This window comes from Corvus kubaryi, unplaced genomic scaffold (assembly GCF_017639235.1).
Source record: "Corvus kubaryi isolate FWS band 111438036 unplaced genomic scaffold, C.kubaryi_AGA036_p1.0 37302, whole genome shotgun sequence".
Lineage (NCBI taxonomy): Eukaryota > Metazoa > Chordata > Aves > Passeriformes > Corvidae > Corvus > Corvus kubaryi.
The window spans coordinates 4,955,090-4,976,184 of NW_024581095.1; the positions used below are offsets into that span (position 1 = coordinate 4,955,090).

General features: G+C 43.7%; 1 long non-coding RNA gene across 1 annotated transcript; it reads left to right on the plus strand.

The window, feature by feature from the left end:
• The first annotated feature begins 368 nt into the window (after positions 1-368).
• On the plus strand, positions 369-20,777 carry LOC121664678. Its single transcript, XR_006016093.1, has 3 exons — positions 369-469; positions 838-1,010; positions 18,313-20,777. It is a non-coding gene; the product is annotated as an uncharacterized LOC121664678 (long non-coding RNA).
• The last annotated feature ends 318 nt before the right edge of the window (positions 20,778-21,095 follow it).

Below are 21,095 nucleotides of genomic sequence, written 5' to 3' on the forward strand. Positions count from 1 at the left end.
GGGGAAAGAGCTGTGAGGTTATCGAGTCCGGCCTGTGACCAGCCAACACCGTGTCAGCGAGGCCGTGGCACTGGGTGCCACGTCCAGTCGTTTCTTGAATGCCTTCAGGGGCAGTGACTCCACCGCCTCCCTGGGCATCCCATTCCAATGTCCGGTCACCCCTTCTGTGGAGAAATTCTTCCTGATATCCAACTAAACCTCCCCTGGCCCAGCCTGAGGCCGTTCCCTCTCCTCCTGTCCCTGTTCCCTGCGAGCAGAGCCCGACCCCCCCGGCTGCCCCCTCCTGTCAGGGACTTGTGCAGAGCCACAAGGTCCCCCCTGAGCCTCCTTTGCTCCAGCCTGAGCCCCTTTCCCAGCTCCCTCAGCCGCTCCTGCTGCTCCAGACCCTTCCCCAGCTCTGTTTTCTTCTCTGGATTCACTCCAGCACCTCAATGTCCTTCTTGAAATGAGTGGCGCAGACACCGTACTTGTAAGTTGTTCCACAAGTTTATTAATACACACTCGCGGGTTTATAGCACGTAAGTTCCGCCAGTGCAGTTTCCATAGAATCATAGAATATAAAGGGCCATCTAGTCCCAACCCCTTTGTCATGGGCAGGGACGCCTCCCGCTAAACCAGGTTGCTCAAGGTTTCTTTATCCAGCCTGTCCTTGAACACCACCAGGGTTGGGGCATCCACAACCTCCCTGGACAATCTGTTCCAGTGTCTCACCATCCTCACAGTAAAGAGTTTTTTCCCGATATCCAACCTAAATCTCCCCTCTTTCAGTTTTTACCCATCGCTCCTTGTCCTATCACTACAGTTCGCGATGAAGTGTCCCTCTCTGGCTTCTTGCAGGCTCCTTCAGATACCAGAACCTTCTCTCCTCCAAGCTGAACAGCCCCAACTTTCTCAACCTGACTTCACAGAGAAGGTGTTCCTGATGAAATTGGTGGCCTCCTCTGGACTTGCTCCAGCAGTTCCATGTCCTTCTCCTGTTGGGCACCCCAGAGCTGGATGCAGCACTGCAGGTGAGGGTCTCACAAGAGAAGAGAGGCAGAATCACCTCCTTTGACCTACTGCCCATGCTGCTTTGGATGTAGCCCAGGATTTGCTTGGCTTTCTGGGCTGTGAGTGCATGCTGTTGGCTCACAGTGAGTTTAGTACTTTGTAGTTTAGTGTTTGAGCAGTTGATGCATACATTTGATGGGTTATTAACCTGTGCTTGCCCTGGTGCTCCTTAGGTAATAAAGGAGGAGTGCTGCTACAAATAAACTTTAAAGTTGAGCCAGCTGTGTTGGTGAAAGAGACCCTTTCCCCTGCACCTCATAACCCCTTTCATCATCAGGTGTGGAATCTCCTTGTAGCCTCTTCCATCTGCAGGCGTAGGATCTCCTAGGGCATTTTCTTTGTAACCCAGGCTGTCTTTCCGCAAAAAGGGGACGCTGATGTCAGGCTGACTTAACACTGTATTGCAATTAAACTCCAAATTTCCTAGTATTGTGTGATGGCCAGAGAATTTCTAGTCTGCCACATTGCCAGCTTGATGTTTGTAATAAGAACCATCTTCTAACTCATTTTTACAATAAGTTGGCTTCCTCACCATTTCCTCCCAGCAGCACAGCAGAGCAGGGGCCAGCAGACTGCAGTGCCAGGCAGAGGGAAAGCGGGAGACCCCTTTCCCTGCAGGAGTGAGGGAGTGGGGACGTGTTACACGTACACACAGGGCTGGAGGTGCTGCCTCTGCCAGCGTCCTGCTCATGCTCTGACACACAGCTGCCAGACAGCCAGAGCCTCCTGCAGCTTTCACAACTAAAAAGAAACCGCTGACTGTTGCTAGTAGGAATCTGGCATTCTTGACACCACAGAATAACTTGCTTGCTCTGCGTGGAGAGCCATTAAGGGAAAAAAAAAAAAAAGAGAGAAAATATCACTTGCTATTTTTTGCTTGGATGGTTACAACTTAAAATATGCTGCTTGTTCACTTCCGTTATTGCCTGATACCAAATCTAACTCCATACTTTGAAGATAAAAGGGATTTTTTTTTCAACTTTTCATTCAGCAGTCCAGATACGTAGGTGCTGAGCTTCACATGCAAACTAAAGTACCTCATGCTGAGGGTTTGTGTCAGTTTCACTACTCTTTTCTGCTCAGAATGTGTTAAACTACTCATTCTGACTTCTGTGTTTGCTGGTTAGTGTGAAGCAGTTCTGCCTAGTTCAGGGTTCATTTGCACAGTGGCTGTGTAGCTCTGCTTGCAAAAAGCCCCTGAATAACTGGGAATCAACTCCAGAGGCTGTGAATGGCTTCGCATGAAGTTTTTTTCTGACCATTTATTTGAATTTTGAAATAGAATGAGAAAAAAAAAAGAAGCTGTGGTTTTTTTTTCCCCCCCTCTGAGTGGTTCAGGAATTTATGACAATTCATTGTATGGGGAATAGGATAAATAAATTCTTGGCATTTCCTCTAGCTCAGCCCATTCAGCTCCATAAAATCTGGCAGTGCTTGACTCTCCAGTTCTTTCTTGCAGTTGCAGAATTGAGGGCCAGAGTTTTTCCCCCAGAGTACTCTCATAATTTAGTTTCATAATGCTTCTCCTTGACAGCCAGTGCTTGGTGGTTTTTTTCATTCTGTGTCTGAAGTATTTTGGGTAATCGCCCTGTGTTCAGACTGGAGCACCACAGTTAGCTAACTTTATTTACGACAGTTTATATGCTGACTCAGTGAGCATACAAACTTCTCCTATGCAAAGAGAAAAACCTTGGATTGATTTGAGAGAGATGTGAAATGAAGCCCAGGACTTAGAAAGATACTTTGGTGGCAAATGCATACACTGATTACTTTTGGATTCCCACTTCCAAGTAACTTGATCTCCCTGGTGCTCTTCATCCAGCTTTGTGCTGCCGTGGCTTTGCCCTCCTCAGCTCTTTTTGGTTGTCCATGATTCCCCCATGATTCTGTACCTATACCTGTTCAGAGCTGTGAGCACACCCCTGGGTTCAAGGACCCTCATTGTTACAGAACCTGTTGTAACAATATCAATGTGCACGTCTGCATGTTGTCACCTCAGGCGATGTGTGTGTCACCTCTCCAGCCACAGAAGTCCCTGTTGCATGATACTGCAGTTTGTCTACTTATCTTGGGAAAAGTTTCCATGGTTTTCAACGGCAAACACTGAGGCAAATACTCAAGTCAGTGCCCTCGGTAAGACAATTCAACCTCTGCACTAACATGCAGTGAGTACACACACCCTCTTTGTTACCTGGGTCATCCCACTGTCTTAGATACCTGTATGTAATTAAGGCTTCCTGTCATTATCATCATTGCCATAATTTTTACAGGTCCTACCCAGATTCTAGGACTGACAGCAGATAAAGAATATGAAGGTGACTCTCACCCCAAAGAACCGTTTAGGGAAGCAAGGGGTGAAATGTGCTGCACCGGTTTGGCCAAATTTAGAAATATATCCTCTGAGAGAAGGCACAGCCACCCCTCCCCCACCAGGTTCGGGAAAAATAAATTTTCCTCAAAGGAAAGTGAAAGACATAAAAACTATTTATTTAACAAACGCATGGGAAAAGGAAAATAATGCTAAATAATAAAATCTCTCGCTGTGGAGAAAAAACCTGGGAAAGTGTCAGAGTCCTCCCTTTGGTCTCCTCGGAGCTGGGGCTTGGCCCAGGGCCAGGCCCTCTGTGCTTGGTGGAAAGTCCTCCTGATGTGCTCTGATATTGAAGCAGTACAGCAGAAAAGGGAGAAAATCCAAAATTCGCGGGAAGAAAAAAAAAAAGAATTCAACTCTCAGTCTCTCTCTGGAGAAAAGAAACTGAACAACTGGCCAAAAGCTGACCCGGGAGCAGCAAGCCAGGTGCTGCCTCCCTCCCCTGCCGCAGCTGGGGAAAAAAAAGTCGCTGTCTCTGTGTGACCTTGAACAAGCTGCAAACTGCTTTGAAAAAGTTTTGCTCAGTTTTTCCTTCTCCCTCTCAGACTCAGTTTAGAGGCACAGAAAGGCACAAAGTTAATTTCTGGGCATAGGGCAGCGATATGAGATACACATCATAAAGTCACCCCAAGACAGTGCTTACAAGAAAACAGCACATTCTGTTTCAGACCTTTCGAGGTAGGTGCAGGCTTTTCAAAACCAAGAGAGCAGCAGCAGAAATGGCCTGAGCAAGGCCCTTAAGGTGTAGAAAGGAACCTGTTTTGGCTGTGTTGAACTGGGAGGAGGCATGCAGAGGGCAGCACTCCAGGCGGATGCTTGTCAGTCTGGATAATAGCAGTAATGGAAGGAAGAGGCAAGCTTTTGAGCTCGTTGTGGTGGTTAGGAAGAATTGTTACACAAGTAGATGTGTAGAAGAGTTCCAGAAGGGCAGCGCAGCCTGGAAGGGTTTGGGGTCAAATGGAGCACATGCTGGTAATGGAGAGGTGAGAGAAGATAGCACCATCACTGACAGGCAGTAAAATGACCTTACCCTTAGTGAAAGGCAGCATTTTGCACTTAGTTCACAATAAGTGACCTATCCCTGAAAAATGCTTCAAAAGCAGGCTTTTCCCACTGGCTGCTGACATGAAATAGGCATGAGTATTAGGGTGAGATTTTCCATTGAGTTGACTGGTCTCTGCTGTTCCACATGTCTCTGTGCAGATCTCCCACTGGCTTTCTCTGTATCACAAATTAGTTGAGAGTGCCAGTGGACCTTTTGTGAAGGATGAGCCAACTGCAAGCACATCTCTGGAGCAGGTGAACCTCTACTTAGATTCCAGTTTGCAGTAACTCATACAGTGTAAATTAATTCACCCTTAATCTTATTCTGCATGCACTCAGGAGCTTTATCTGCCTCCTGTTGGTAGCATTGTCTCTTTCAGTACAGAAATAATTTGGGGGCTTACTTGCCCCCAAACTGCTACCACACTTCCTCAGTCATCCTCATTTTTTGTGCAGGACTAGCAATGAAGCAGCTTCACACTGTTTGTCACGATAGTAAAGAGCAGCTGTGCAGGTTAATCAGCTAATTAGACAGTGAGGTATTAGGCAGAGACCATGGAGGCAGTGGTTGCATGCAGCAAGGTGGTTGTAACCACTTCGACCACTACCAGCTGCAGGAAGAAGGGGGTCTGTATCTTACTTGTCTTTGGATTTATCAGTGATTTTTCATGTCTGCATGCTATGTGGTCTGAAAATAAAAGCTCATCAAAAGGGGCTGGATCCTTTGGACTTGGAGAAATCTCACTCTGAAGCAGTGGTACTGCCTTGGATGAGGGAAATCATTGGGTGCGTTTTCAGCAGCACGCTCAGAAGCATGGAAATTCCCTTCGGAGTTCCCATCAGCCCTTGGACACCATGGATGTTAGCACTGGAGTCTGAACCTACAGTTCAGTTTTGTCGCACACACTGACAAAAAGTTAGTATGAGATCAAAATGAAACCCAATCTCTATTGATAAAAGTGACTAAAATTTCTTTTATGCAGGGTTCACACTTTAGGTCTTTTATTTTGAGAGTGATTGCTTTGCTGTTGTTAATTTTTTTAGCCTGATTGACACTCAAACAGCTGCCAAGAATACTTGGAATTCACTATAAAATAACAGCGTGGCAAGTGCGTTAGACTATCATCTTGACAGGCTTATATATTTATAATGCTAATTATGTGGGTGTAGTAATTGTATTAGGAATATCTAGATATTTTCCATCAGTAAAATCAGTACCGAGTATGGGGAAACCCACAAAAGATTTCTCAGCTGACTCTAATCTGCAAATTTTCCTTAAACATATAATAAATGTTCTCATTCAGTTGCAAAACCTTTTACTGCTATTTATTTCCTCTATACGGAGATTTAGGAGCAGCTAGTAAGTACATGAACTTCCTAATTTGAGATCCCTCTTAATTTATTTCATACCATTTATTAAGGAAGTAAGGGTCAAGGGGTGGGGAGGGGAATCTCAGTCCAGGGAGTGTCTGCAAGGCATGCTGCCTCCAGGAGCTATTCCTGGAGCATTGCTGCTGACAGTTCAGCTTCACAACAGCACTGGGCTTGCACTTGGAATCTAACCCCTTCATGTATCATTTCGTTTGTTTGTTTATAGGCTCCCTTGCCATCATATCAGTGTCATTTTGCAACTGCAGGAAATGGGGTTTGCCGAGTAAGGCTAAATGGGACTTGAAGTTAAATACCAGGCTGGTAGTGCTTCTTGCCCCAAGTATTTCAGAGGAGAGGTCATCTTCCAGGCTTGTAACAGCCATGGCTAGTGACTCTGGAAGGTTATCCCAACAGTGTCAATGCCCTTAACATACTATTGATTGGAATCAAACTCTTCAAATCTTTGTGTGCAGAAACTACTTGTCAGCTAGGAGAGGGAGGTATTGAATTCTGTGTGCTTCAAGAGAGTTTATCTAGAAATGAAAAAATCTTTTTGCCCATGAAAAGTTTCCTTATTCAATCACTGGTTTCTTTGGAGTGCCAGACAGCTGGAAGGGAAGGGAATAAAAATGATTGGGGTTGGACAAACACCTCTGAAGACAGTTATCTGATGCCTGTGTCTGCAAGCAGGAAGGGCTGCTCTGGCTCTAGGAGGGTTTTACAGTGTTTCAGAGTGCAGACTCTTTGCCAGCTATTCTAATATTTAGGCTTTGTTTGAGCTTCTGTCCTGTCTGTGTCCCTGCCTGTCCTGTAATAACAAGGACAAACGGGAGCCGGAAGCTGTACATTGTCCTCCTGTGGTTCTGCAGAGCTGCTGTGGAAAGGCCAGGCATCTGAATATTCCAGAGCAAGGCCAATAATTGCATGAACCATTAGAATGGTGAATAGTACAGCCAGCCAGGGCAGCCCATTGCTATTGACAGTTGTCACAGGGTAAGTCTTCCCAACTTCAGGAGCAGTTGCAGAACGGATTGCTGAGTGCTCTATAAAAAGCTTCTAGGAAAATGACGTCAGGAATCGTCAGCAATTAATCTAGAACATCGATTCCAAGAATAATATTCATCTGAAAAATAGCGAATCAAATCCTACAGGTCTAACTAGGCCTACTATGAATAAATTAGATCAGTTTATTTTTGTATGAGTCATTAATCATATTCCAGTCATCACTGTGGTTATCTGAAAGTATTTTAATTTAATCAAAATGCAGTTAAAACTCATATAAACAAATTTGTTCTAAGTTATACAGCCACACACACAGACCAGTCTTTTCCAGTGTGGTGTGAGGAATTAAACACCAAAACAGATAAAGATCAAACAGAGACCCAACTATGGATTTTTGCATTACTTGATTTTGAGCATGCACTTTCCAACACTTTGCTTTCTTTAGTGAATGCCAGATAAAAGAGAACAATACGCTGTTCTCTGAAGCTTTTGTCACGGTGTTCATAGCTTGTACAGGCCATCTGCTGTGGAGTAATGTAGCTGCTACAGTACATTGCTCTCCTAGCATATGTGTAACCTAACAGCTGGGGAGTGTGAGCCCTCTGGATTCAACAGGAATTCACTTGGATGTGTAGTTACTCTGTCTACATCAAGCCTTGTGTAAAACAATACCAACTCCTAGGTCACAGAGCACAAAAGTAGTTGGCACAGATATGAGTAGCTTCTACCCCAAACTTTTACTTGGGGGAAAAGAATGAATTCTGGAATGAATTCAGACCCTGATGCTCAGAGCTGTGTCCAGCCAGACTTTGAAAGCCTCTAAAGATCCCACAGCCTCCTCTGGCTCCTGCTATAGTGCATAATTATTCTCATTTTTCCCCCTTCTAATCATATGCTGAACCTCTCTACTTTCTGTTGATGTCACTGTCTCTTGCCCTCCTGCCAGGGAGTGTGCTTCACTGGGAAGACGCTGGCCCCATCTGCTTGATCTCATCCCCAGAGGCACAAGGTGCCCTAAACCATTGACCCAGCCCCAACCCCAGACCCTCTTCTCAGATTATTTCAGTCACACAGTTCCAGTGGCCTCCCCTGAGCCCTTCTGGTTTGTCAGTTCTGCCTGGGACCCCAAACAGGACACAGTGCCCGAATGAAGCCTGATGGGTGCTGAGCAGAGGGGATCACCCTTGCCCACCTCCCTGCACCCTGGATAGGAGAGAAAATAGGCACAAGACTGTGGAGCCCAATGAGATAAATCCCAGAGTCCTGAGGGAGTTGGCTGATGTTGCCAAGCCACCCTCCATCACACCTGAAAAGTCATGGCAGTCAAGGGAATTCCCTGGTGCTTGGAAAAAAAGGAAGCATCACTCCTATTTTTAAAACAAGGAGAGAGACACAGGGAGCTACAGACCAGTGAGCCTCACCTCTGTGCCTGGGAAGATCATGGAGCAGATCCTTAGAGAAGCAACATGGAAGACAAGGAGGTGTTCCCAGATATCCAGCATGGCTTCACTAAGGGAAAATTGTCCCTGCCCATCTGGTGGCCTTCTGTGATGGAATGACTGCAGTGGTCAGCAAGGGAAGATCGACTGATGTCATCTACCTGGAGTCCTGAAAGGGCTTTGGAGAGACATGGATTTGAAGGGTGGAGGGTTCAGTGGATGAGGAGTTGGCTGGATGGACACAGCCAGAGAGTCGTGGTCAATGGCTCCATGTCCAGCTGCACGCTGGTGATGAGTGGTGTCCCTCAGGGCTGTGTCCTGGCACTGGCCTCTTCAGTACCTGCACAGTGACAGGGGCAGGGAGAGCAGGGCCACCCTCAGCAGGTTTGCAGCTGACACAGAGCTGAGGGTGCAGTGGCACACCTGAGGGATGGGACCATCCAGGGGCACCTGGACAAGCTCTAGAAGGGGACCCAGAGAAGTCCAAGTGCAAGGTGCCTCACCTGGGGCAATCCCAGACATAGCCAGACTGGGAGAAGAATTCACTGAGAGCAGCCCTGTGGAGAAGGACTTGGGGGTTCTTCTGGTGGATATAAAGGTGGACATGAGCCAGTGGTGTGGGCTGGCAGCCCACAAGGCCAACTACACCCTGGGCTGCACCAAAAGCAGTGGGGGCAACATGTCAAGAGAAGTGATTCTTCCCCTATACCCTGTCCTCATGAGACCCCACCTGGAGAGCTGCATCCAGGTCTGGATTGAGCAGCACAGGAAAGATGTGGACCTGTTAGAGCTGGTCCAGAGGAGGCCACAAAGATGCTCAGAGGGCTAGAGCACCTCTGCTAAGGAGAGACAGGCTGAGAGAATTGAGGTTGTTCAGTCTGGAGAAGTGAAGGGAAACCTCAGAACACCTTCAAGTAGATAAGGGGCTCCAAGAGACCTGGAGAGAGATTTTTTACAAGGGCATGTAGTGATAAAAGAAGGTGAAATAGCTTTAAGATGAAAAAGGGCAGGTGTCAGGAGGAAAATCTTAACTCAGAGGATAGTGAGGCCCTGACCAGAGAAGCTGTGAGTGCCCCGTACCTGGAAGAGTTCAAGGCCAGGCTGTATGGGGCGCAGAGCAACCTGATCTAGTGGATGACATGCCTGCTTTTGGGGATGGAGGGGAGGGATGGAACAAGATTATCTTAGGTCTCTTCCAACCCAAACCTTTCCAAGATTCTATGAAAATCTCTGTGACCACTGGTGGGAGGAATCATGGGAACCTGGAGGGCTGGCTAGAAGGGCTGAGATGTGGGGAAGGCCTGTGGGACTTTGTGCTGAAGCCTCCCAATGAACCCTCTTTGCCTCATGTGCCTGGAGTTGTCTGCCCAAGCCAGAGTGACCTGATGGAGCACTAGGAATCATAGAATCATTAGGTGCCTTCTAGGTGCATGTAAAATTGTCAGGGACCTCCCTCAGGCTCCACAGGCTTTTCAAAGATGGCAGAAAGTGGCCTCACAACTGTCATCACCCACCTCACTCAACCCCCTTCAGACAAACCCCTCTCAGGTCAGTGGAATTGGATAAAACAAGATCTTCTAGGAGACCCCTGAGCTGAATGTCCTCTGCTCCTGGAATTCCCCCACTTCTTCATCCCTGCCTTTGGGCTACAACACCTGGGAACAGTGTCAGTGGAAACTGAGAGGAAGAAGACACAAAGTACCATGTTTGCCTGCATTTGCTGTCAGCGTACCACTCAACCCATTTGTCATAATTTCCTTACCTGATTTACTTCTTACATAGCAGCAGAAGCACTTCTTGAACCCCGGTTTAGCTTTGATTTCCCTGATCACACCTCTGCAGAAATAATAATATAATCTCTGTCATAACCTCTCCTAACTCCCACCATGCTTATACATCTTTTGGTTTTTTCGCATTTTTCTACCATGAGTTTTCTTTTTAGCCAAGCCAGCCCCCTAAAATATCTGTTGTGTTTTATCCTTGAGCATCAGCATGGACTTTTCTTTTGAGCTCCTTTGCCCTTCAAACCCCACAAGAGCTGCCTCCCATAAGAGCTGCCTCACACCTACCTCTTTCCTGAGTAAGCCGCAGCTTTTTGTCGTGAGGTTTAGGGCTATTGGCCTTCCTACTCCCCAGCCTGGCCCAGGATCTGGACCTTCCCTGTGTCTGGATCATTACAGTTATACCCTGACCAGTTCTTCCTTATTTTTAGGTATCACATCCAGACCAGCGTCATCCAAGCTGGTACATCTAACACCTGTGTTATCCCTGACATCCTCCAGAAATCGCCCTAGTGGCCTTTCCCTTGCAACAGGTGCCAGGGAGGATGAATTCCACCAGGAGAACCAATTCTGGGAAGCAGAAACTCAACCGTGGCAGGAACGCTGTAGTTCTGTGCCCACACACTGTGATCTAGCTCAAGTGTAGAATGCAGGAATATAAGACAGGCCCAGCAGGTCAAATATGAATCCCTATTTCCTAGAAATATCTTAAAACATAATAAAACCAAGCATTTTGTTGGTTTTGTGTTGTTGTTTGGTTCAGGGTATTTTACTCTATGACTCTTGCAGTTAATTATCATGAGTCAGAAACTGCCTCTCCTGAAACTGAATGTCTTCCTGTCTCCTATATAATGTGTTTGGGATCAGTTTAAACCTGTTTGGTCTTGGGCCAGCATGGCCACTCATGTTTTTCAGCATTTATTTGTATTCATGTACAGAAATTGTGCTACTCTTGGCTTGTATTTTTTGAGACTAAATATGCCAAACTTCTCTAATTTTGCCTCCTTTTCCCCGAATATTTTAGCTGTCATTCTCTGCAATTGTTTTGAATTGGTTTAGTCTTTCTTGAACTTGAGCTGGAGCCTACGCAGCATCTCACTCGTATGGTTTGTGCTTCTGGATCTTGCTTTGCACCTGCCCTGTGGAAGCACTTGGCTTTCTCACAGCTCTGTCTTCTTGGTGACATGTAGATACATTTAGGACACAGTTACACACACTTGCCTGTCTCTTTCAGCAGTTTTCAACTGCTGATCTCACAGAAATTCTTACTGTTGTGCCAGAGGGTTTGGAGTCTATGCTGCATACATTTTTGTACTTTCTTCCAGTTTCCAGAGGCACATCTTTTTACATGTGGACAGAGCCTGCAGACTTTGAGCTAATACACTTGAGTTTCTGCGAGGTGTTTTCACATTTTGCAACACTGTCATTAAAGGAAACTCACAGTCAGTTCCCAGAGAATTCCTCAAAGATCTTACTCCTGAACTAAGATCCTCTCTCTCCATGTGTTCTTCCTACTCTTCCTGAAGTCAGCTCCTTACCTTGATCCCTGTTCATGCCAGCGTTGCTAATTTTTCTAAGATGACCTTAAGTTAAGTGGATAATATTTCTTCAGTGCAAAGGGCATCAGCAGCACACCCAGTATTTTTTGATGGCTTTTGGTACTCAAGACTATTTTTATGTTTTGGATTGCTTCAGATGACTTGGGCTGAGTGATGCTGTTGTGCCTAGACACTCCCAAACACCCAAGCAGATACACACACACACATCCCTGTTCTGTACTTCCCTTGTGCATTGTCAATGTCATCTTTTACGAAGGCATCCACAGATATTTGCGCACAACTGCCACAGCAAGTGCTTGAATGCTGATGGGGCAGCAGGCTCACTAGGAAGCACTGCCTTGATTCATTGGGTGTCTGAGAAGTGTGGTGGGTGCTATCTTTAAGAGAGATCTGCACAGATTCTTAGTTGGCTGCAGTACACATTCCAGTTGAGCACTAATTACCAGACAAATTTCAAGGTTCAGCAAACAATTGAGCTAGTGCAGATGGAATAATTACAGAGTTGTGAAAGGCTGAAATGTAAAACAGACTAACAGATTGTTCCCTCTACCTGTCAACTTTGGTGAGGGAAAAAGTTCAGCTTCTGGGTAGTGGCAGTGTCATAGCTCAAAGGGGCCTTCCCTCTCTCCCAAAGGCCAGAGCCATGCTCCAGATTGCATGTACACTGCAGTGTCACATCTTCAGTTAGTAGATTGTGTGTTTCTGATACCCAGCTTATCACCTGGACTTGTGGGCTCAGGCTGCACACACCAGGTCCCTGCAAAATACCGTGTCCAAGGATGCTGTTACCAAACAGTACTGCTGAGTGTCTCAAGTCCAACTGGTCAGTTCATAATTAGAGCTGGATCCCTCCTGAATCTCTCAGGGAAAGCCTTTTCTAGTGCTAACTGAGCCAGGGATATGTTACCTTTAATTGATACGCCCTTTTCCATTTCAGCTCTTCTGTCTCTGTCTGCACTGTAGTGAGGGATTGCAGTACACAAGAGGGTACCAGGTTTGGCTCTGGTTTCCCATGGTTACCAGTGAAATCAAATATGAATAAAAGAGAGGGCTGATTTCCTTGGGATTTAGTAGCATGTTTTTTCCTTTTTACTCCCAACTAACTGAAAGCTTTTCTTCTTTTCTTCTCCTGCAGTTTCCAACTGCAAGTTTAGGAAGTGGTTCAGAGGAGTGGGTAGGATGCCTGACTGGGGGTAAAGAGGTCTGCCTGCTAATCCTGCCCAAAGTAAACGATCAGCTAATGGTTTGATTTTAGCTGTATGTGGCTCAATCCTCTCCCATTGGGAGGACTCTGCAAAGTGCAATGACTTGAAAATTAGCTTCACAATATTTTTTTTTTAATTAAATGAAAGAGTAAATTAAATTACTGCCAGTGAGAACAAGAAGTAGCAGTCATTCGCTAATTGTTTGTCAGAAAACAGGTTCAGTGAAGGGGAAAATCAAATTTGATCGGTATTGCTGGGTTTGTCTTCATACTTTCTTGGCTAAATGCTGTTTTCTGAGATCAAGGAGAGGACCAAACAACAGCAATTCTGTTTCAGGATTTATGCAGAGTTCACTTGCATGTCAGGTTACAAATATTGGTAGTTACAGTGACACTTCATTTCTACTACAATTGTCACATACAAATAAGATTATTAGAAGTGCAAGAGGCCTGAAAGGGATAATTTGCTTGAGGTAAGAACTTTAAAAGCTAAGCATAAAGTCATTCAACTCGAGCATAAAGGGCAAACATCAGATCAGGCAAAGCAGGCAGACTTTAACCAACCTTTGGTGAGACCCAATGGAGAGGTCATGCTGTCCAAGTTAATTGGCACTGAGGAGAGAAATTATAGAGTTATCAGGATTACTCATTCTCCTGATCACTGCTGTTGCATGGCTGCTGTAAGAGAAAAGACTGAAAGGACCCTGCTCCCATCGATGTGCACACTTAGAAAAAGGAGCAGAAGAGAAATAATGGGGAAAACAGAAAGAAGCTAGCTGTGGAGCAATACTAATACATGTTCAGCAGCACTTCACACTGAGAGGCATCAGACTCAAATATCCACAACCCTCAGCAGGGTGCTGCTTTTTATAAAAGATGGGGCTTTCCTGTTTCCAGCTGAAGCACCAGAGACAGGCAGCTCATGTGAATGTTTTTCCATGTACACATGCCACCCAATGCAATCAAGATGCATTAAACCTCTTCTACCTGCTGGGAACAGGACAGAGCACGTGTCCTGTGCATGGAAACCCAAGTGATTTTAACCCCAACTGTTCAGCACAGCAGCTATGCACAATTGCTGCAGCTGGTTGCCATGGTTCAAGCAATTCTGGGATCTCATCAGGGATTTCCAGTGTTGCAGAAGACACTCTTAATACCCTGCTGGAGAAAAAAGAGAGGGCAAAGGACCCTCCAAAACAGCAGAAAGCTCCACAGATAAGACTGCAGTGGAGATTAATTGGCTTAGCCAGAAGATTCATGTCTGCGTTCCCCAAGGAAAACAATTATAAAAGCCAATGTTGTTCACCCCTACAACAGGCATTTAATTGTAATATGATAAGTGCTGGTTTTTCCAATATACACATATTGACTGTATTGGGTTGGGAAAAACAGTTAGCTCGTGCCTTAGCATGTATTTCTCAAGTATCTGCTGCTTCAGGTGGTAGATTCCCAAATCTTACTGCTTGCTTACTGTACTGCCTCATTTTTCTCTGCCAAGCAACATTGCCATTTGCTCTCTGAAGTGGAAGTGTCTCAGAAGCCTTACTGTTTTGTGAATGTCACAGAATTTGTCAGTGTGAAAGTCCAAACTTGCACATCTGGAGTCCAGCAAAATAGACTAGAAATCTCACTTTTGTGGGCCTTCAAAGGACAAAAAGTCTTTTGAATCTTTTATCCCTGGAGTTTTATTTGTCAGTCATCTGCGGTTTACAACTAAGATGTAAATCTTAGACCATCTGTACTCACAGGTTTTTTGTAGCTTTTTTCTCACGTCTCTCATCTTTGAAGTGTAAGTGCTCTTGTTTAAAGATAGACTCCTGTCCTAACTTTAGGACCCAAGCAGAAAAGTTACTGTCTTGAAAGGAATCTTGCTGGGGAAACTTTTTTAAAAGCTGCGAAGTTGGTGCCCACTTCCCTCTTTCTTGAAATAGTTATTCCCTCTTTGCACAGAGTTGAGGTGTCAGTTTACTGTTTTACATCCTTCTTTTATCCTTCTTTTTTTTCCATTCCCTGGAGAGCTGCCCAGTCCCAAGAAATTTTTGTTGGGTTTTGTTTTTTGTTTTCTAATTCTGCTGTCACTTTGTGAGGAACCGGCGGTTGCGCGGACAGCTCATGCTGAGTTTTCCATGTGGGAATGGAAAAGCGCTGCGTGGATGTGTCGGGATCACTGCACTCTTTTTACCCAGCCAGCAGATGGCATCGAAGCTCCAGAAACGTCTGCCCGTCACCGCTCCCTCGGACCCTGCTCGGGTTCCTTTTGGCTTCGACGACGGGATTATTTTAGCAGGCTTCCACTTAGCCTGCAGTTAACTTTAAAAAACCTCATTACAGTGGTAGATGTACACATTTTTTAAGGTTGGTGATCCTTCTTCTGAAGCTTAACATCCTGGGAATTTAACTTTTCTCCTTCAGGATACTTATAGGAAACTTAAGAATTTCTCTTATAATGTTTGAGGATTCATTTTATTTCTTATTTTAAGTCTGATTTCTCAAGTTCATTTTTTAGACTAGTATCTGTACTCCAGATATATGCAGAAGTTTGGCTTTTATGAATGCTGACATGGGTAAAACAGCAGATGTTAATCGAATTTGTTGAAGTTATATTATTTCTAAATCATATTGCTTCCTGATGTTAGATTTCAGAGTTTATGTGTAGCATTCAATAACTTATGAATATTCAGTGAAAAACTGCTACTTACATGTCTTAAAAAAACTAACACAAAAACCTGTTGTGACTATATAAAATCTAATAAGTTCAGTTGCAAAGTTGACTCTGATTTCTATACTTTGTTAGGAGAAAGAAATTTGTAATTATCACTTCACCTCTTAGGAAAAGTAAAGTATAACCCATTTGCTCTTTCATTTCCAGCATGGCAAAAGACAGCTGACTGTCTGTGTCTAATCCCAAACACACTAGTCTTCATTGAAAGCATCTTGTTCCAGTTTCTTTCCTAGGAAATACTTTTTATAGGTGCAAAGAGAAAAAGAAAAAATATTAAATTAGTAGGTTTTTTCCTGGTTGTTTTTTTTTCTTTTTAACAAAACCATTTTAACACTGTCAATAACATATTAAATTACACATGATGGCGGAGTCCAAATAATTCTTTCAGTTCAAGGGAAATTATGTATGATAGAATATTTTTCTTCAGAAATCCAGAAAATAGTCCTTTAGAGGAAAAAAAGAAAGTATTGAGCCATTTATCTGATTAAAGTATTTATGGATTATTGTTTCTCATCCCTCATCTATGCTACTTGTGGTACTCGAGTATCTTTTGTGTCTCCCTGATATGAACAATAAAATAGGTAAGTTTAAAAAGTGAAGTCCATTTGGCCTTAAATAAGGTAGGAAGCTAACCTTTTTTGAACATGGGATTCCTCCTGACTTTCATAATCATGGATTGCTCGAGAGGTACCTAGACACTGGACAAGTAATTTTTGCCTGTTGCCAGTTTATCCATAATAAATTCAGTTATATTTATATTGGGAAAACATCAACATCAGGATCAACAACTTTTTATGTCCCTCAGTGCCATGGATTCTGTGATAAATGTATTTGTTAAGGATTTCTTGAAGTGTTACTCAGATTTTAGGTGGTGGTTATACACGACATTCAGGTGTCTTCCTCTGTGATTGTTTTCCATATCATTAAAAATTACATCTCGTATTAATTCTAGTTCTATTATTATTGATTTTACTCTTGCAAACTATTCTAATTCTCTATTCTTAGTTCTGTTTCACTGAGGTTATCCATGCTGGTTAACAATAGTTTTTTCAGATATGTAATATGACAGAATTTATCACATTCTTAATAAATAAATAATATGTTGGTTGCCAGGAATACTCATTTAATGCATATCTGCATGGTGGCACACTTGCATAACATTCCCAAGAAGACAAATAATACTCCTTCTTGAACGATGCTCCAAAATATTTAATTTTATTTAACTATTCAGTTAATGGACATAATAATTTAATTGATACCACACCATTGAGGTAAAAAAAAAAAGACATTACTTCTGTAGAAAACATAATGTGAAATGCTGCTTGTTAAATACTGAATAAGTAGTGAGAACTGCCAGGTTAAGTGATCATGTGGCTGACTCAGTAGTCTGCTACCAGAAGCCAAAGTTTGTTCTCAGAAAAGAAGCAGATGTGAAAAAGGAGGAACGGCAGGTGGGGGGAATCTGTCTGAACCAGGTTTTGGTTCAGGCTGCTGGGCAAGGTCTCACTACTTGCATTCACTGCCAGTGGCCTGTGATCTGTATGAAACCTTAGAGCTCCAAGTGCTGTGTGACCCTGGCTGGGCAGCTCCTCACCCTCCCACACACTGCTTTTCCAGGACATGGTTTTCACCAGCTGAGAATGGTCAGAGAGCTCCATCTGAGCCCCCAGTGCTGCTGCAGTACAAATAACAAAGAGTTGTCTGTTGTTTCAGCAGAATTCCTGCTCAGATGGATCTCCCCAGAGGTTGGATGTTTTAGGAAATGGAGGGTGGTAATACTCAGATTGCGAGTTCTGCTGGCAGGAGAAAAAATTGAGTTTGTGAGTACATTTTATCTGCAGGCTCTTTCTCTGCTATTATCAAAGTCAGTGAAATGGTAGGGAGGGTCAAACAGAGGTGAGGATCACTTGTACTGGTGTCCTCAGCTTCTTTCTTTGTCGTGGAGGCAGTGCAGTAGGACTGGAGCTGTGCTTAGGATGCAAGGTTCATTCAGCTTTCATTGTCCCTCTGCCCACTGCACAGAGTAAATGACAATTACAAGGACTTCTCTCTTCCTTCAGCCAGTACCTTAGGTTCATAATTCTGTTCCTCCCTAATTGTCTGTGAAAAGGATCTTTTTCTCATGTTTTGAAGCCTCAGGTACTCACCCACAGCCATAAATTTGTCTTAGGCCTGTCTTAAGTATGAAGGATCAGCTCTCAGAAGCACCCTTCTGATTCTTCATTTCTCAACCTCAGCTTATTAGAGAAATGGTGTACAGACTCACAGCAAATCCTGCATGGGCAGGACAGGCTCTCTTCTCATGCCTTTTTGCAAGAAAACCACCCCCAGTGGTTTCATCTGCTTATCAGCAGCTCACTCAAGTGGCACATGCCAGCTGCTGTCCATCCTCCAGCTAATCCAGTATTTACTGGGAAAAACAGCACAGTGCTGCACCATCCACCCACCTTTCTGTGCCACTTGGAAGGCAAAGGAGCTCAGGAGTAGTGGAATATTTTCAGTTTCAAGGCATAAAATTGGCCTACACCATCAGGAAAAGGAACAGTCATAACAAGAAAACATCCTGGTTAAACAGTGACTTACTGAAGGAGCCCCAAAACAAAAGAAGGATATGAGAGAGATGGAAAACGAAAGAATACCACAAAGAAATACAGAAATTGTGCTCCTGCATGCAGAGAGGTAGTTAGGAAAGGAAAAATTCAGCCAGAGCTCAAATTGGCAAATGATGTGAAACATAGCAAATAAAAGCCTGTTACTGCTCTGTTACAGAGTGGAAGCACAAAGAAGCTGCAGGTGTGATGCTGAATGGGGATGGAAGGTTAATTAAAAATGTCCACAGAAAAGCCAGGAGTACTCATTGCCCTCTTCACATCAGTCATCATGGGTGCGATCAGATCCCAGGTCTCTACACTGAAATGTGGAAGTTCATTTAAGGACCATCTCCACAAATTGGACAGCTATAGATACCTTCCTCAGTTTCAAGGGGAAAAAAAGAATCACCATGAGAGTAGTTAGCCATGGGAGCCAGGAAAGAAGTGGACTTTTCTTGATGAAAGTATTCAAGACACGGTTTGACAGAAAATGGAGATCTAATCTAGGGCACTGCTTTCCATGGAAGTTTGAAGTCCCCTTTGAATCTGGACCTTTATGTAATTTTTATGGTCATGTCTGGTTTCTGCAGAAGAATTACAGGGAAAAATAAGTAGTCTGATTATAAACATGTTGTACATTTCATGTGGTGACTTTAACAAACGCTTGTACTTTGCTCATCTCTTCAGCTTAAACTTTATTTCACTTTTTCTTGCATCTCTGCCTGTGCAGTCCCCTCTGAACTAAAGATCACAGAAGTTGCTGTGGAGAGAGAGGTTTTATTCCCCAAAACACTGAAATTTTTATTCTGAATTATTTGCTCATAATGTTCAAGCTTTGGCTTCTGTCATTAGCTCTTAACCTCTGTTTAAGGGTCAGTGGAAAAACACTTTTCCTTAATGATAAAACTTTGTTGTAATTTCTGGTATTTGCAGCTACTCACCAGGTTGTGCCTTACAGAGTGAGATATGATAACTTCTTCACAGCTCCCACTTGAGTAATTTCCACTTTGTTGCTCTGTTGTTTTGGTACACCCGTCTCTGCTTTTTGGAAAGCTTTTGTGCTGCCTCACAGAAAGGAGACATGCTTTTGTACCTCCATTCCAGGAAATTCTGTCCTCAAAACTATCCCTCAAACATTTTGGCAGGTCTCCTGATTTTTGAGGTAAGTCTTAGTGAGGAACATCTGAATTTCCACCCTGCACCAGAATGGTATCCAACTAAGTTTTTCCAGGAGTGAATAATGTTTACTTCTTTAAGGTGTCCTGGAGCCTCTTAGGGCTTCACCAGACAGCAGTGCTGTGATTACCTCCCGAAGAGAAAGAGGCTGTGCTGTCACTAACCTGAAAATACTCACCCAAATATTGTCTTTTGAGTTCCAATGGGCTGAGTCAACACTACTATGATTTCATGCTCTGTCTCTTGGGCACTCCACAGCCTTTGTGGCTGGGATTTCACAGGTCAGCCTCCAGCACTGGTGCTGATAACCCAACGTGCTCCAGCTAATTCCTCCCCCAAGCTGCAAGTCCAAGAGTTCTCTGAGCTTGCCACATGGTTTTCCCAGGATACGTATGATTTCCAGCAAGCCTAATTACTTTCTGGCTGATGCAAGACATACAGAGGGGAGAAAAATATCATCAAAAAAAGTGCAAACTGTACACATTAGCCTGCCTCTGTGCCCCTGTGGCCAAGCAACCTTAGGGTTTAGATTAGAGGCTTTTAAAGAGCCCACTCTTCTTTCTCTCCCTTTTTCCTCATGAAAGTGGTCTTTTCCTCTCTTTCCAGCAGCTGTTTTTCTGCTCCCAGTCTTCCCTCATTTTTTGACATGACTGAAGAGAGAACACTTCCTGGGTTGTCATTAGTCTTCTTGTCAGGAGCCTCACAGATCAGGCCTGTCAGATGTGCAAAATCTATCACCACCTCATCCACAGCTTACTTGTTACCCTGCCGAGTTTCAGATTGGAATAATTAGTTTGCCTTGAGCCATTGCCAATTATTTTGCTGCCATATGATTAAATGGACTAAACTAACTGAATAGCTGGTCACCAAGATTTAATGACCTTCCACTGTTATATCTAGCCAAGTTACAGATTTTTTTTCCTTTCTGTCACCTCCTAGAGGACTTCAGCTGAATCTGAAGGCAAAAGGTCACAGGCATGCACAACAATGAGAACAGAATTTGCAATGTGGTATAGAATAAGAGAGTCCCTAATATCAAACAGAGTTTATAAGCAGGGTGGTTAACAGGTTATTTTGCATGCACGCAGAGGCAGACACAAATAAGAAAAGTGCTAAATTGACTTACTTATAAGAACTATATGTTCTTTCCTAATTAAGAAAAATCTCATATTTAGTATGCAACCCAGCTGGATTGAAGCATACTTTCAAATAGAAAGTTATGTGCTCAAGAAATGGATTCTTCATCTATGACTAAGATTCTTGTAATAAATTAATGCTTATTTCCCCAAATCCATCTCTCAGAACTTAGACATTTGTTCTCTAGTTGTAAGTTGCCACCTCACTAAAAAAAAAGTATAGTCTGTTTTTAATGTGTCTATGCCAAGTTTTGATTAATATTATGTAACTAAGCTGGTGAAACTGCAAAAGTATTAAAATAAAAGAAGTTTGTTTGAGTCTTGGACTGAAACATTGTGGGAAATTAATCTACAGTCTGGACCAGCACATTTAAGCACATCAGCAAAGAGATGTTGATAATTCTGTGTCTTGCTCAGAAAAGAAATCACAATGTCCCTGCAGCACAATATGTTAAGTAAAGCTTTCAGCAAATATGGATTTATGGGTGATCAGCAGCACTGATTTTTGTGGTTGGATGTAGATGTGTAGATCTGATCTTTTAATTCGATCACGTACATGCAAAGCAGTGCCTCCTAAATCCTTTGATGTTGCAAACAGCCAAGCAATGATTCATCAGACCAACGTCCTCTTGATGAGAAAACTGAATCA